Source organism: Aquarana catesbeiana, linkage group LG02 (genome assembly GCF_042186555.1).
Source record: "Aquarana catesbeiana isolate 2022-GZ linkage group LG02, ASM4218655v1, whole genome shotgun sequence".
NCBI classification, from domain to species: domain Eukaryota; kingdom Metazoa; phylum Chordata; class Amphibia; order Anura; family Ranidae; genus Aquarana; species Aquarana catesbeiana.
The window spans coordinates 465,654,793-465,673,040 of NC_133325.1; the positions used below are offsets into that span (position 1 = coordinate 465,654,793).

The window sequence follows — 18,248 nt, forward strand, 5'->3', positions numbered from 1 at the left end:
TGCAGCTATCTCCCCCGGGCTGCTGTGTAAACAGATAGCCTGCCGCCACAGAGCCTTTCTTCTCACCCCTCCTTCCCTACTGTGTGAGCAGAGCGGGCTCTGTATGAAATCCCCTGCTCGCTCCTGCCCCTCTCCCTCCTGGCAGCAGAGGACTGGAGCCAATCAGCAGCCAGAGGACTTGCTATACAGCAGCTGCTAAGGATACTGGAAACGGTGGTCCTTAATGCAGCACAGTGAAATGCAAGTGAATGGAGATAAATGGGCTGTAGACTACAAGGGGAATAAGGCTTTGCACAACAGACAATTCTGGAGCGATTGGGGTCTTTTGTGGGAGAAAGCGGAGCTGAACAGGCTGGTGCCAGAGCTTCTGCAGTGTAGAGACCAGAGGATGCAACACTGGAGTGCCTACATCAGAAGGGAGAGGGACCTATTGCTGATGACTGAGCATAGCACCAGTGAGACTGAGCTGCAGATAGATCTTTTGCTGAACGGGGCCTGGAGATGGGTGGACCTGTTGCCATGAGTGTCTACAGAAAGGGAGAACCAGCGAGGGCCAGAGCTGAGGGAAGCATTGCTTTTTGTTTAGCAGAGCATCAGCCATCCATTTTACACTCCTAAAGGGACAGCTACACATGCACCACCTTATAGAAGGGCCCCAATGATAGACAGCTAATATTGAAATTTAGACGCCAGGTACATGTAGTCACCTCCAGGGGTACCCTTTTGTCAGGAATGTATACACGCACGGACTATTGGGGTTGTGTGCACACCAGGACCTGTATTTTGTGCGTTAGCTGATGCCGATACTTTTAACCTTGTTGCACTAGTTATAATCTGGTTAAACATCACTAAAGTTCAGTTATTTGCCATCTTATGGGTCAGTGTACACGTTATTTAGTGCAGCATCTTTAAATATGTTCAGTTGCCTGGTAATTGATTCATGCATTGTTTAACTGCATTGCCATAGTACATCCTTTCAGTCTCCCATTCAGTTGCTTGTGGCCTATTTTGTTTGCATTATTATAGGGTGCTAGCATACTAACTTTTAAGTTACACAGGTGTGTCATTCCCGCGAATCGCCATCATTGTACGTCGACTCAGGAATTCTAGTTTAATTCTAATTCTAGCCAGCGGGGGAGCCAATCAGCGTATGGGGCGGATTCGATGTCCGCCGGCCAACCACGATCGTTCCCTGCAGTGACAGAATGGGGATCTGCCTGTGTAAACCAGGCAAAGCTCCATTTTGACAGGGGAGGTCAAACAGATCCTGTCTTTCTGCTATGCAGGAAGAGGGATCAGTGTGTTTCCCCAGGCAGTCCATCCCCCCCATACAGTTGGAACACACCTGAAGGGAACACATTTAACCCCTTGATCGCCCCTGATGTTAACCCCTTTGCTGCCAGTGTCATTAGTACATAAACAGCAAAAAGAAAATATCCCCTAAAGTAGACTTTGAAGGCACAGAAAAGTATAGTTGAAGGAGTATACAAAGTATTAATAATAATAATAATAATAATTGGGTGCAAAGAGGACTTCATATGTGTTTACAAATATGGTGACAATATCCGGAAATGTTTAAACATTTCATCATTCTATATATATATATATATATATATATATACAGTATAGGAAAAACACATGGAACGATGCTTTGATGCAAAAAAGTGTCCTTTTACTGAAAATTATTCCATTACATGATTCAAAATACAAGCAAGCCACTGTACAGTTCCGAGCGCAAGTCGCTCTTCGTCAGGCTTTTCTGGCTGTGTGTGAAAAGCCAAACCACACTATGTTCTCTTATAACCACCCAGTCCAGTACACACCTGTGTTCACTTAACTAATTATCCTACACAAACCACCTATACACATTCAAGTATTTAACCCTACTGCATAAATCTGATTCCAGTAAACCATCCTAAATTTCCTAATAAAGAAATATTTACAACAGGTTCATCCTACTATGTATCATGTATCATCAGCATATCATTTTGAACTGACTAAATTCTCTCACTTAATTAATTAGATCTTTCCAATTATTTATCACAATGTACATATGTTAATATTGTTGATCATGTCTCAAATTTCTTCATAGACTCCAGCTGATATTCTGCTATCTAGTATTCCCAACGGGAGCTCTTTGTGATCGATCTAAAGAAAATACAATACATTCAAAATATGATCGTAACTTCTTTTCAATCTCGTACCAAAAACTTCTACACAAATAGATATAAATCATAGTCCCTGTTCATACCATCAGGATGCAAGGACTGTAATTTATTAATCCACCAAACTTCACGTCTTTTCAATTTCAAAATCCTATCACCCCCTCTTTTGTCATGAGGAATCTCTTCTAGCACCATAAATCGTAAATCGGTGTCTTTGTGTCCCATTTCTGAAAAATGACGCGATACAGGAAGTATGGTATGAACAGGGACTATGATTTATATCTATTTGTGTAGAAGTTTTTGGTACGAGATTGAAAAGAAGTTACGATCATATTTTGAATGTATTGTATTTTCTTTAGATCGATCACAAAGAGCTCCCGTTGGGAATACTAGATAGCAGAATATCAGCTGGAGTCTATGAAGAAATTTGAGACATGATCAACAATATTAACATATGTACATTGTGATAAATAATTGGAAAGATCTAATTAATTAAGTGAGAGAATTTAGTCAGTTCAAAATGATATGCTGATGATACATGATACATAGTAGGATGAACCTGTTGTAAATATTTCTTTATTAGGAAATTTAGGATGGTTTACTGGAATCAGATTTATGCAGTAGGGTTAAATACTTGAATGTGTATAGGTGGTTTGTGTAGGATAATTAGTTAAGTGAACACAGGTGTGTACTGGACTGGGTGGTTATAAGAGAACATAGTGTGGTTTGGCTTTTCACACACAGCCAGAAAAGCCTGACGAAGAGCGACTTGCGCTCGGAACTGTACAGTGGCTTGCTTGTATTTTGAATCATGTAATGGAATAATTTTCAGTAAAAGGACACTTTTTGCATCAAAGCATCGTTCCATGTGTTTTTCCTATCCTTTATGGTGGAAGTTTGGGAGTCCACCCTGACGGTGCCTTGATTGAACAAGAATATCAAGAGAAGAGGGTAACCCACCTGATGTTTATATATATATATACAGTATATATATATATATATATATATATATATATATATGTACAATTTTGATGACCATGTTTAATCACTAATAAATATTTTTGTATTATAAATACTTTGTATACTCCTTCAACTATACTTTTATGTGCCTTCAAAGTCCACTTTAGGGGATATTTTCTTTTTGCTCTCAATACTGGATGTGGCACCAGATTGGCATAAAATTACCGTTTTTTTTTTCTGTTAGTACAATAACAGTGCATATTTTTAGCACTAATTACTGTGATAATGTCACTGGTTCTCCAAAAAGTGTCAAAAATGTCAGTTAGGTGTCCGATCTGTCTGCCGAAATGTCACAGTCCTGCTAAAAATCTCAGATTATTATGTGGACGCTACAACTTTTGCGCAAATCAATCAATATATGCTTATTGCGGTTTTTTGGGGTTTTTTTTACCAATATGTAGAAGAATATATATCGGCCTAAACTGAGGAAGAAAATAGTTTTTTTTTATATTTTTTGGGGGGGAAGGGGGATATTTTTTATAGCAAAAAGTTAAAAATATTGCTTTTTTTTCAAAATTGACACTCTATTTTTTGTTAATAGTGCAATAAATAAAAACCGCAGAGGTGATCAAATACCACCAAAAGAAAGCTCTATTTGTGGGGAATAAAGGACATCAATTGTTTGGGTACAGCCTCGCACGACAGCGTAATGGTCAGTTAAAGTGACGCAGTGCCGTATCGCAAAAAATGGCCTGGTTATTAAAGGGGAAAATCTTCTGGTCCCTAAGTGGTTAAAGAGTTGTGGCAGAACAGAGAACCTATCATATCCAACAGCAACTGCAGGGGTAAGAGCTACATAACAAAAGTATTAAAGCGGTAGTAGACTGCTGAAAAAAAAAACGAAAAAATAACCTGCAAGACAATAGCATAATGTGCTAATATGCATCGCATACTAGTACATTATGAAATACTTAACTTAGAACGAAGCTCCCGCAGCGTCACCGTTAAGGAAGCTGACATGTTCTCTCTGCATTTCTTGCGGGATCGCTGGCTCCAGCGCTGTGAGTGGTTGGAGCCGCGATGACGTCAGCCAGTATACGCCAGACCTGCAGAGCGCATGCGCCACTGACGTCAGCGGCTGCATGCAGGGTCAATAGAGATATTCTTTTTACCTACAAGTAAGCCTTATTATAGGCTTACCTGTAGGTAAAAATCACCAAGCGGGCAATACAACCGCTTTAAAGCACTCAACATGCAGTCTTTACTTATATGGTCATGAAAATTTGAATTGACTTCTAATAGTCCTAAAAAATGTGGCTTTTAGAGCACTATGTTAGTACTGTTGCATTTACTATGTCAAAAGCAACCATTTATGGTCACTAAACCTGCTGCTCTTACTATTTACCTAAGTTTTAGTTATCACCTGTTCTTTCATTGCCTTGGTATGTGTTTTTAAGGTTTTGTCTGTAAATGAATTCTTCAGCAACAAAACAATTGGACACTCTAGCAGGCTTGTCTGACAGGAAAAACTAGAAATGATGTTGAAACTTAAAGTATTCATGTCAGTGGATAGTAAAACGATGACGCTGAAATGTTAGTATAGAAAGTGGCACTGACAGTTCTATAAAACATGTTTCCTTATTGTCACGGGATTGCTTTGTTTGCTTTTGTGTATTTTAACTGTGCATACAATAACTGGTGTGCGAAGTATGACGTTTATTTTTATAGTCTTCCCTTTAAAAAGTTCACCTGTACTTCCAACCCAATAAGCATTTATTTACTGTCTGACAATAATATGCATAATCTCCACACTATATTGGGCATTAAAGGATATCCAAACCCAAGAACAAAAATGAAATATATTGCATATTACCAGTCCTTAGATGTGGTGGCTCCGTTAGATTTCTCTGGACTCATTTACACTTGCAGTGCTTTCTGAAAAGTGATCCGCATTTGGATTGCTCTTGACAGAGCATTTGACAGGCGAGGGGGTGCCTGCTTTAACCCCTTGAAACCAATACTAGTGTGACGAAACACGCATTGCATTGCATGTGGTTGCGGGGTTATTGTTGGGTGCTCCAGTGATGACTAATGTCTGGGCATTCCAGTCCAGGAATGTGTTGTGAATCAAAAGTTTCCCTTTAACAGTTTTATATGCACTGCCCACACAGACAGCAGAGACTGTCACCTGAAAATGTAGACAAAGGATAACCCGAAGCAAAAAAGCAAACATAGGTTTAGAATATCACTGGGATTAATGTGAATATTTTGTTTGCAGTGAAGCTGTAAAAATACAGATTGACTTCATTTAGGGCAGTACTGGGTAGAGGTTTTTACCATTACTGCAAATATGCCTCAAAACTGCTCATATATGTTACACTGTCCATTTTTACGTGTCATGTATTGATCTTGCTAATTTGGTAGTGCATATGTGATCTTTATCTTGCTATTTTGTGTATGTAAGTTAGCCAGTAAATCAAAACAAGTGTACCTGTCAGCTGTAGTAGTAAAAAGCGTCGCTGGTTCGAATCCCAACCACGACACTATCTTATAATAGCTTATAATATTTCCTCCCCCATGTGCCTCTTCCCCTGACTTCTCTGTCAAGAGCAATGGCACAACCATCCACCCATCCCCACATGTCAGGATGCTAGGTGTTATCCTGGGTTCTGAACTCTCCTTTCAGCCCCACATCCAATCACTTTCCAAAGCTTGCCGCCTCAACCTCCGCAACGTCTCTGGTAATTGAGGGGGCGTGACCGGATGTTGAGGTGAGGGAAGTTGCTGCGGCCGGACCTAGCCCTCGCTCCTACTACTGACATGGAGACATAGCATGGCCCGAAAGAGACGCCGGAGAGGGGGAACGCCCGGAGTGCTTGGAAGCTGACGCTGTTGTGGCACGTTGTCTCACAGGGAGCCGCGCCGGGTCACTCGCACGGAGCTCTCCCGAGAGTAGTATTAGCAGCGCCTATCCCAGTGAGAGAGGGAGGCGCTGACACCCGGGATCGAGCAGAGCTGTAGGAGAGCCCTTGGCAGAACCGAGCAGAGGAAGGTACTGTGCTCAGCGTTGGAGGGGTGAGTAGGCTGTATATTGCATACTCACCCGAAGTATATCATAGAGTGAAGCTCTCCTGAAAAAGGCAATCACAGCTGCCAACCCAGTGTTAGAGGGAGGTGCACAGATCCAGGATAGAGCGGAAACTAGTATCCCTGTGAGAACAGCGGGACCCTGTCGATATGACGAGGAAGAAGGGGATGGAGGACGGGCCAGCTCAGGAAGGGATAGGGGCCCCTGGACATCGCGGCACTAAAGAGAAAGTGAATCAAGTAGCTGCCAAACTGGAACGTTTTGCGCATACGCCAAATCAGACCCCTAAAAAGGCCAGCAGTACAGGGGGAGGTCAACATCAAGCCAGCCACCCCGGGAGGAGAAGTCAGACCCTCGATAATGGGACTATGGCAGCTATATCATCAGCGGGTCCGGCAGCAAGTGGGGTCCCGGAAAAGCAACCGGCTTTGTGTGCGGAGGGGGCAGTAGGAGGTGGTCAGTTAGTACTAACAATGAGAAAGAGCCATCCCTGAAAGATATTCTCCTGGCTATCAACAACTGTAAGTTATCAATCAATGACCTATCTGAGCAATTTAAAAGCATTAGGGACGAATTGCTTACTGTTAAAGGGGAGGTGCAAGTAGTCTGTACCCGGACAACGGCTCTTGAGGAGAGGCTTAGTCAGATGGAGGATGATGTGTACCCATTAAGACAAGAAGTAGCACTCATGAAAAATCAATTAAAGGACCGTATGCAGAAAATGGACAGCATGGAAAACAGGCTGCGTAGAGAAAACTTGAGGGTACTGGGGCTCCCAGAGGGATGTGAGGGAAACAATCCTATTAAATTTATGGAAGACTGGTTGAAGGAGAAATTTGGCAAGGACTCATTTTCAAACACTTTTGCTGTTGAACGCGCACATAGAATAGCCCCTAGGTCCCCATCTCTAGGGGGTCATCCCAGGCCCCTTATTTTTAAGCTTTTATGTTTTAGGGACAAAGTCACCATCCTTCAGAAGGCAAGAGAGTTAAAAAGCATTCAGCACAATGGAGCAAGGATTTCAATATATCCAGATTTCTCCCCCGAGTTGCAGAGACAAAGAGCTAAATTTGGAGAGTGTAAACGGAAGCTTCAACAGTTGAGAATTAATTATGCGCTTTTGTATCCGGCACGGTTGCGCATCTCAGCTCTGGGGGAGGTCAGGTTTTTTACTACCCCTAATGATGTTTCAACTTGGCTAGAGAAGAATGAAGGAAGAATAAAGCGGGGAGAAGAGATCTAGGCAACTCGGGATGTTTTTTTTGGGGCTCGGGACACTGGACGTTTGGGGGGGTGGGGGTGGGGGGAGGGGAGGAGGAGAGATGAATTCTTTCTTTTTTTTTTCTCCTCTCTCTCCTCTCCTCCCCCTCTCCTCAAGATGTTCTTTTTGATTTTCTCTTTGTTTGGTCTCTTTTTTGATGAAGTACTTGGATGTGGAATAGGGGGCGGGGGAGGGGGGGACTATATAAATATATTTATAGAGGTATATGCACAAATTACATGCACAATTATATGCACAATTTTTTTCTTTTGGGGATGGTTCCCCTCTTATTAGGTTTGGCGGCACGGTTTTTTAGCCTCAAATGGTTTTGATGGTCACAATAGAAGCTCAGGGGTTAGGCCCAAAATTGGGCAAAGGGGTAACGAGTAGGTGGGGGGGAGGGGGGGTTGTTGGAAGGGGGAAGGGGGGGGTTGTTGGAAGGGGGGAGTGGGGTGGGGGGTGGACTGGGATAGGGGGGTGCACAAGGAGGGAATCTGTGTTGGTTCAGCGTGATTTAGCAAAGGGACCCGAAATAGGTAGGATGATATATAGTATTCACGAAAACAGGTGGTTTGCATTAATAGGAGTCCAGAGAGTTGCAAAGGCATTAGGCCCAAAGGATTATGAGCATCGAAGGAGTCCGTAACAAACCCCCAGATTTGATAAAACGGGTTAATATATGCTCATGGAATGTAAGGGGGATAAAAGACAGCCTCAAAAAACAGGCAATTTTCTCAATAGCCAATAAGGGGAAAGTTAAAATACTCTGCAGGAGACCCATCTGGTAAAAGATACAATCAAAACTTTAGATAATAAGCAATTTCAGGTGCAGTATCATTCCATTTACTCATCTTACTCAAGAGGGGTGAGTGTATTGATAAGCTCGGGTTTGGCCTTCTCCTGCAGCCAGAGCAAGGTGGATGAATATGGACGGTACATTTTTCTCTCTTGTCTAATAGAAAATAAAAGATATGTTTTGGCCAATGTTTATATCCCTCCCCCGTTTAGCATGGCAATATTGGACGATTTAGCTAGATTTATATTGGATGCTCCTGGGACCCCGGTTATAGTGGTTGGTGATTTTAATATGACTGTGAACAACAGTATAGATAGGTTTCCACCGAAAATTAGTACTAGAGGGGCCCCCAAGAGCCCTCTTCTACAATACTGCGATGAAATAGGGTTGGTGGATATCTGGAGGAGGAGACACCCTGAGGAGAGGCAATATTCATGCCACTGCAGGACACATGCCACCTTGTCCAGAATCGACCTTGTTTTGGGAAATGAGGAAGCGTTGAACGCAGTGGAGGAGATAGTTTATGAGCCAAGAGGGATCTCAGACCACACGCCAGTTATCACTGTTGTAAAGGTGGGGGAGTACTGTAACAGGGGTAGCTGGAAAGTTAATCCCTTTTGGCAAGAGCTTATTGGAGATGAGGAGAAAATGATGGAGGGGCTGTCGGAGTTCATTAAGATGAATCTAGGATCAGCTCCATTAGGGGTAGTATGGGACTCCCTGAAGGCGTATCTCCGGGGAGTCCTAATTCAGAAAATCGCATATACCAAAAAACAGTCACAAGCAGAAGAACTAGGGGCCAAAGAGAGAGCAAGAATGGCGGAAGTGCACTATGTGGAGACACCATCCCCAGCCAGCTATGAGTTCTGGGTGGGGAGGCAAGATGAGTATAGTAGGGTACTCCGGGAGAAGATGGAAAAGAACAGATTATTTCAGAGACAGAGTTCTTTTGGAGAAGGAGAGCGAGTTGGGAAAGATCTGTCTCTGATTATCAAGGCAAATGGCCCCTCGAGTACTGTACCAGCAATTGAGGGCAGGGAAGGAGTAATCAAAAAAGCCACCTCCGATATATTAGGTGAATTTAGGACATATTTTGAGAATTTATATAGCTCTTCGAAAATAAACGTGGAGGGGGAAAAGTGGAGTTTCTTTGGGGGGTTGAGAATAACGCCACTATCAAATGAAGACCGGGAAATGTTAGATGCCCCATTGACTCTCAAAGAATTGCAAAGGGCAGTGGGAGATATGGCAAACCAGAAGTCACCGGGCTCTGATGGTCTGCCCATAGAAATATTTTAAAAATACGGGGAGGTACTATTACCCCTACTTTTGGAGGTGTTTAATGGAGCCAGGGAGGATAAGACGTTGCCTACCTCTATGTCAGAAGCTATTGTAATAATTTTGCTGAAATAAGGGAAAAATCCAATAGATATGACCTCATATAGGCCTATCTCGCTATTATGTTCGGATGTGAAGATCTTGGCAAAAGTGCTGGCTGCAAGGCTGAATAAGATAATTTCTAAATTAATACATATAGACCAGACCGGGTTCATCCCGGACAGATCTACAAGCACGAATATAAGACGGGTGTATTTAAACATGCAATTACCTATAGAAAATAGTGGCAAGAGAGCGGTCCTTTCATTAGATGCAGCCAAAGCATTTGACTCCCTGGAGTGGCACTATATGTGGAAGGTGCTGGCTGAATACCAGTTTGGCTCTGGGTTTGTTCAATGGCTAAGCCTATTATATAATAGCCCGAGAGCCAAGGTTAAAGTTAATGGTCAGTGTTCAGAGTGGTTCCATCTGAGCAGGGGTACGAGACAGGGGTGTCCTTTGTCCTGTAATGGAAATGTGTAAGTTCTGTATATAATTGTATTGTATTTTGTATGTATTGCACACTGCCCTCACTGTGCAACAGCACTAATAATGTTTTCAGTAAATGTTTACATTCTTTCGAGTCCTGATTAGAATAAGCCTGCCTACAGTCAGGTCCATAAATATTGGGACATCAACACAATTCTAATCTTTTTGTCTCTATACACCACCACAATGGATTTGAAATGAAACAAACAAGATTTGCTTGAACTGCAGACTTTCAGCTTTAATTTGAGGGTATTTAAATCCAAATCAGGTGAACGGTGTAGGAATTACAACAGTTTGTATATGTGCCTCCCACTTTTTAAGGGACCAAAAGTAATGGGACAATTGGCTGCTCAGCTGTTCCATGGCCAGGTGTGTGTTATTCCCTCATTATGCCATTTACAAGGAGCAGATAAAAGGTCCAGAGTTTAGTTCAAGTGTGCTATTTGCATTTGGAATCTGTTGCTGTCAACTCTCAATATGAGATCCAAAGAGCTGTCACTATCAGAGAAGCAAGCCATCATTAGGCTGAAAAAACAAAACAAACCCATCAGAGAAATAGCAAAAACATTAGGTGTGGCCAAATCAACTGTTTGGAACATTCTTAAAAAGAAAGAACGCACCGGTGAGCTCAGCAACACCAAAAGACCCGGAAGACCACGAAAAACAACTGTGGTGGATGACCGAAGAATTCTTTCCTTGGTGAAGAAAACACCCTTCACAACAGTTGGCCAGATCAAGAACACTCTCCAGGAGGTAGGTGTATGTGTGTCAAAGTCAACACTCAAGAGAAGACTTCACCAGAGTGAATACAGATGGTTCACCACAAGATGTAATCCATTGAGCCTCAAAAACAGGAAGGCCAGATTAAAGTTTGCCAGAACAACATCTAAAAAAGCTTTCACAGTTCTGGAACAACCTCCTATGGACAGATGAGACCAAGATCAACTTGTACCAGAGTGATGGGAAGAGAAGAGTATGGAGAAGGAAAGGAACTGCTCATGATCCAAAGCATACCACCTCATCAGTGAAGCATGGTGGTAGTGTCATGGCGTGGGCATGTATGGCTGCCAATGGAACTGGTTCTCTTGTATTTATTGATGATGTGACTGCTGACAAAAGCAGCAGGATGAATTCTGAAGTGTTTTGGGCAATATTATCTGCTCATATTCAGCAAAATGCTTCAGAACTCATTGGACGGCGCTTCACAGTGCAGATGGACAATGACCAAAAGCATACTGCAAAAGCAACCAAAGAGTTTTTAAAGGGAAAGGAGTGGAATTTTATGCAATGGTCAAGTCAATCACCTGACCTGAATCCGACTGAGCATGCATTTCACTTGCTGAAGACAAAACTGACGGGAAAATGCCCCAAGAACAAGCAGGAACTGAAGACAGTTGCAGTAGAGGCCTGGCAGAGCATCACCAGGGATGAAACCCAGCATCTGGTTATGTCTATGCATTCCAGACTTCAGGCTGTAATTGACTGCAAAGAATTTGCAACCAAGTATTAAAAAGTGAAAGTTTGCTGGATGATTGTTAATCTGTCCCATTACTTTTGGTCCCTTAAAAAGTGGGAGGCACATATACAAACTGTTGTAATTCCTACACCGTTCACCTGATTTGGATGTAAATACCCTCAAATAAAAAGTGAAAGTCTGCAGTTAAAGCACATCTTGTTCATTTCATTTCAAATCTATTGTGGTGGTGTATAGAGCCAAAAAGATTAGAATTGTGTCGATGTCCCAATATTTATGGACCTGACTGTATGTAACGCCCTTTGTTACGATAAACCTACAATTGTAATATTAATGTGATACCTACGTAATCATGTGCATAAAAACCTTCAATTGCGTCATAATAAAGCAGAACAGTAATTTGGAAAGATGCTGAGTGTATCTTTTGTGTCTGTTCCCTACTGCAGTAGTTATTATTAATTTGGAACCACTAATCAATATGAGGATAGGAGTTGCCTATCATCAATTTAACCGAGTCAGCATGGCGAGCTTTGCCTTAGGAGGGGATTCCAGGTGACCCCGAGTATCCGAAACGAGGAGCTTGAGACGATCCGGGAATTTCTGATAATCAGCCGGCTGAGGTAAGCCTTTTGCTTACATTTGAGTTATCAGACTTCCTTGATCGGTAAGGCATTTTCGGGACAAAGGGTACCTATTTTTCTCCCTTTAATCGAACTGTATTGATTGGTGGTTATATGTTATGTTGTCCCTGTCTATTGTCCATTGGAGTGTTATAGATAAGAAAGGGAAGAATAGTGCTGTTCACAGGTATATGTAGTAAATCTGCTAGATAAAGTAGTTTAGAGGCAAGAGGGTATAGGCACACGTAGAGAAGAGAGAAGACTGGCCAGTCATTATGGGCATTGAATTAAGTAAGGGAATGAAGGTTAAGAGACCCTCAAAAATGCCCAGCGCAAGAGGAGCGCTATATATGAACCAAAGGTGCGGTTCCGCCTATACTGAGCCCCTAGATTAATGGTTAGAGTGGACATGGATCCACAATGGGTAACTGGGTTACCAAGGTCCACAGGGACCAAGAATAATGCAGAGTAAATAGCTAAAGAAACAGCTATCTATGTGAGCAGGATGGATCAAGGGTGACATTAACACTAGACAGAAAAGGGACATTTTCATGTTAAGTTGTGGGATGAATTTGGGGTCAGGCACTACAACTATTAAAAGTCAGAAACAGAGAAATGAGAATTAAAACAGAATACTTTATATGTTGTCAGAGAGAGAAGATGGGATGAGTACTCTGGCTGCCCATCTGATCATAGAATCTAGATATAAAAGATATCTGAACAAAATAAGGAATGCAGAATTTAGGCAGGAAAATATTAAATAGAAAAAGTTGTCTTTTGAAACATGAAACTGGAGTTCTTACACAAATAGCGTGATAGAAAACCAGCCATTGTAATATATTTATGCAAGCTGGACCCAGTAATGAAGGGTTCACCACGATATATCAGAGCTGCAGCTTTTATGCAAAGGTGCTATTAGACAAAGTTAGATATTGTTTTGGTCAAACATTTAATTTTTAATGGTCCGACATTCTGTGCAGCAAATATACAGCTAACTAAATGTCTGTCTAATGAAAGGTTTAAAATATGAGTTTGTTTATGTACAAATATAACAATGAAAAATGTGTACATTTGAATCCAGCCACCTTATTGCCTCTATTGGAGGAGGCTGGAGACAAAGAAAGACACGTGTGTTAAATTGATGACATAGGAATCAGCTGCTGTGAGCCCAGTGCAGGACACACTCCATGAAGACCCAGATATTAAATTTTTTGTAGATTTGAGTATGCAGTTTATCACCCAGAAGGATACTCTGTATTCAAAGTCATTGGATCCTTTTTCCCCAGCTCAAGAAGCAGAGCTCCATGTTTTAGCAAAGCCTGTGAGCTATAAAAAGAGTGTATATTTATATAGATAGTCAAGATATAGAGAGCTTTTGGTTCCATTTAAAGGGCCAGAAGTTTGTTTTTACTTCGGCAGGTAAACCAACCAAGCATGCTAAGTTAATTTGATCGGCTGTTTTCAGCCTTCCAGGTTCTTGCTGAGGTAGCCATATTAACTTTAAAACTCACACATGGAAGCAGACCAGGTGACTAAGGATGCTGCATTACAGCCCTGGACACTTGATGGGTCTGTGCAACTCACAGATTCCACCCTAGTTCTGGCCCAGTATAGCTGGGATTAATAATTCAACTTTAAGGACCCCAGAACGAGAAGAACAAGTGGTCCACAGGGGGCAACTTCTTATGAAACAGGACTTTGGAAAAGGTGATCATTTATGTCTGCCAGCCACTCTTTTCCCTCCAGCTTGACACATGGACCGTGTCATCAGTCACAAGCAGTTATGGCTGCCTTAGTAAATGAGCGTGGGATAGAGCCAGGCTTCTCCACAGTTGTTTTTATAACATACCACTTCTTGTTTTACCTGTTACCAAAGGTGTTACCAAAAGCTGAACATCCCTTCCAAAGATCACAAAAAAGATATATCCAGATGCCCAAGTCAGGATCTTACAAGTATGCATTTTGTCTGTATGGACATGTTTTTTGGATGTCCAGTGGCAAATGCTACTGCAAAGGCCACAGTAAAAAGTGTTATCAGACGTAGTTTGTAAGTACAGAGTGCCAGAAAGTACAGAGAGTAACAGAGGAAATCATTTTTTTATAGGAGAGTCCTTACTAGAAGTTTTGAGGTTTTATTTTTACACCCCCTACTGTCTACAATGTAGTGGACAAAGTAGAGTAAGAAACTAGAAAACTTTTGCCTGAATGTTTTCTTATATTTTATGAAGCCCCTAAGGGGGATGTTGGACTCTCTCCCTATGGGATTTTGTTTGGGAGTGTGTTACTCACTTGCTTATATTTTGTCTCAGCAGCTGAAGTCTTCCATTCGGATCTCACAGAGAATATTGATGATCTTTTAAGGTTTCTTGACAAACTCATTTATGTGTTTTCTCCCCAATTCCAGATCCTAAAAGTTTGGAAGGATCTAAAACTAAAGCCAGGTGACTTGTGGATTGTTAAGAGACATCTATATATATAAGGAAATGTTTGGAGACTCAATACAGCATCTATTTCATGTACAGTTTTTGCAAAACTTGCAGGAAAAGTCACCTGGATCCACACCAGACACTGCAAAAATGACTAAATTAAAGAAATCTCTGTGTTTGATTTGTTCCCCTCTTGTGATCACAGTCTAGGGTACTTTTCGATTCAATTACTTTAATTGTAAGGGATATATATATATATATATATATATTTGAAAAGTAGTTCAGCCATGTTGAAGTCATATTTGTCTTTTGTACGTCTTCCATTTTATGTAGAATTGTCTGTGTTTACATATGCTGATAAGTCAGCATGTCCACAATTCAGCTAGAAGGCCATTCTGGCCACAGGAGTGTACAGCCAGTACTCTGTAAATATGTCTTATCAATCATTTGTTTTTCACAATGAAAAGTCATTTTGTAATGAAAAAGTTGCTCAGCTATTATTTTCTCCACAATGGAGTTTTTTTTGCCTCTTTGGCCAGGACTACCTCTACCTAAGCGTGTGGAGGTTCCAGGTTAAAGGTGATAGCAGGTATGGTTAGTGATCAAAATATTGATCAAAAGAGGGGAGACTGTAATGGAAATGTGTAAGTTCTGTATATAATTGTATTGTATTTTGTATGTATTGCACTCTGCCCTCACTGTGCACACAGCACTAATAATGTTTTCAGTAAATGTTTACATTCTTTCGAGTCCTGATTAGAATAAGCCTGCCTATGTAACGCCCTTTGTTACGATAAACCTACAATTGTAATATTAATGTGATACCTACGTAATCATGTGCATAAAAACCTTCAATTGCGTCATAATAAAGCAGAACAGTAATTTGGAAAGATGCTGAGTGTATCTTTTGTGTCTGTTCCCTACTGCAGTAGTTATTATTAATTTGGAACCACTAATCAATATGAGGATAGGAGTTGCCTATCATCAATTTAACCGAGTCAGTCCCCTCTGCTCTTCGCCCTGGCAATTGAGCCCTTGGCTATCGCTCTGAGGATGGCACAGGGGGTGCAGGGGTTTAAAAGAAGGAGAGGAGTGGACAAAGTCGCTATGTACGCAGATGATATTCTGTTGTTCCTGGCGGACACGCAGGACTCTCTGAAGACAGCTATGGGGATAATTGAGGAATTTGGTGTTTTTTCCGGGCTATTAGTCAATTGGGAGAAATCAGTGATTTTGCCAATAGACCCTCTGACTGAACCCCTCCCATATCAAACATCCCAAGTTAAAGTAGTCAGCCAAATGAAATACCTGGGCATTAATATAACTAGAGATCCAGGACAATATATATCCGGAAATCTGGTTCCACTTATGAAAAAGTTGAAGCAGAAATGTCGGGGGTGGGGCCGCCTGCCTCTCTCGGTCGCCGGACGCTGCAACTTGATCAAGATGGTTTGGTTACCCCAAATTTTATATATCTTGCAGAACTCCCCTGTGTGGATTCCTAAGCACTGGTTTAAAAAAATAGACAGTGTGTTTAGAGAATTAATTTGGAAAAACGGGGTGGCAAGGATTGGTTTGCAGACGTTGCGACGACCGGGGGGGGAAGGGCGGTCTGGCGGTACCGGACCTGAGAGGCTATTTTTTAGCATCCCAATTGCAATATGTGGGAGGCAGTAATAGGCTAGGGGGTAAAGGAGTAGGTGGTAGTGTTTTGCTGAACGATACCAGACACGACACAATCGTAGAGGCGTTGGAGGCAGACTCATTTGGTACCAAATGTCCTACCACCCGGATGATGGTCTAGGCTTGGGTACAGGTTAAAAAAATACTGGGTTACACCGGCTTTGCGGAGTTCTCCCCATTATGGGACAATAATAACCTTAGTGAGCTTAAAAAAATGGGATGCTTTGAAGAATGGGACCACCAGGGTATTCACTGCTTGGCACAGTTATATAGGGCAGGGAGGTTAAAATCATTCCAAGAGCTGGTGGAAGAATACGCAATCTCCAACAGGTCATTTTATAGATACCTACAAATTAGGCATGCCTTAGAGGCACAATTTGGGAAGGAAGCACCAGTATGGTGTGAAATGACCTCTTTGAGAAAGCTGATTAATGCCATCTCTACGAAAGGTCTAATTTCTGATATTTACGAATGCCTGAATGCATCAGCTCAGGGGGGTGTGGTGGAAAATAAAAATAGGATTAAATGGGAGGGAGATGTTGGATTACTGTCTGACGACCAATGGGAGTATGTCCTGTCGTTAGGGCCCAGAATCACTCTTTCCCCTTCACAGGTGATCTCTCATTTTTATTTGTCTTATAGGGCATATTATACACCATTGAAATTATTTAGGTGTGGTAAGAGGTCTGATGCGAAGTGTTAAAGATGTGGAGGGGCGCATGGAGACTTGATTCATATGTTCTGGCGATGTCTACATAGATACTGGAAAGGGGTTGTGGAAAAGATAAACTCTGTGTTTGGGACGTCATTGAGGGTGGAGGCTAAGGAGTGTTTGCTGGGTCTGAGGATAAAGAGGTTTCGAAGGATACGCAGACAGCAAGGGTTAGATGCCTGTTTCAGGGTAAAAAGCTTATTGCATGGCATTGGCAGAGAAAGGATGCACCGACGGTTACAGAGTGGGTGAATGCAGTAAAGGAGGTGATTAGTAGAGAAAAGTACATATATAAGAAGAGGGGTAATTATAAGAAATTCGCTAAAATATGGAAACCATGGCTGGATCGGGATAGGGACGGAATGGAAGGGAGGGTGGGAGGAGGGCGGACTGGGTAGGGATTGGCTGTTAAGATGTATAGTGAGCTGTGTGGTGGGGGCTTTTCGGGGGTGGGGAGGTCGTGGGGGGTAGGGAGGAGGGGTGGGGGAGTAAATGGGGGGAAAAAAGAAGAAACTCTCTTTGAGTTCACTGCTTATGGGTATCTTGAATTGGTACACATTGGAAGTATAATAATGTATGGATAGAGGATGTTATTTTTGTGTCTCTGTTTATGGTGGTGATCTCTGTTCCTTTTTTTTTTGTAATGTAAAATTTTTTCGAATAAAAAGATTAAAAAAAAAAAAAAATACGTCTCTTTCTAATCAATTAAACCACAAAGCTCCTGATTCACTCCCTGGTTATCTCTCGCCTCGACTACTGCAACTCCCTCCTCATTGGCTTACCTTTAAATAGACTATCCCCCCCTTCAGTCCATCATGAATGCTGCTGCCAGACTCATACACCTTACAAACCGCTCAGTGTCTGCTACCCCTCTAACAATAGATTACAAAGCCATCCACAACTCTACCCCCAGCTACATCACTAGCCTAGTCTCAAAATACCAACCTAATCGCCATCTCCGTTCCTCCCAAAACCTCTTGCTCTCTAGCTCCCTCATCACCTCCTCCCATATCCGCCTCCAGGACTTCTCCTGAGCTTCGCCCATCCTCTGGAATTCCCTACCCCAATCCGTCAGACTGTCTCCAAATGTATCCACCTTTAGGCGATCCCTGAGAACTTTCCTCTTCAGAGAAGCCTATCCTGCCTCCATCTAACAACTGCACTATTTTCTCCATTAGCTCATCCCCCACATCTATT

General features: G+C 42.0%; 1 protein-coding gene and 1 long non-coding RNA gene across 3 annotated transcripts in view; one reads left to right on the forward strand and one right to left on the reverse strand.

The window, feature by feature from the left end:
* Positions 1-5,243, reverse strand: part of LOC141129976 (uncharacterized) — a 63,124-nt gene extending 57,881 nt beyond the window's left edge. Inside the window, exon 1 of the long non-coding RNA XR_012241930.1 lies at positions 4,999-5,243. This is a non-coding gene — a long non-coding RNA (uncharacterized lncRNA). The remainder of the gene's footprint in view (positions 1-4,998) is intronic.
* The window catches only part of LOC141128405 (large ribosomal subunit protein P2-like), an 866,266-nt gene that overhangs the window by 607,769 nt on the left and 240,249 nt on the right, over positions 1-18,248 (forward strand). The window lies entirely within an intron of this gene.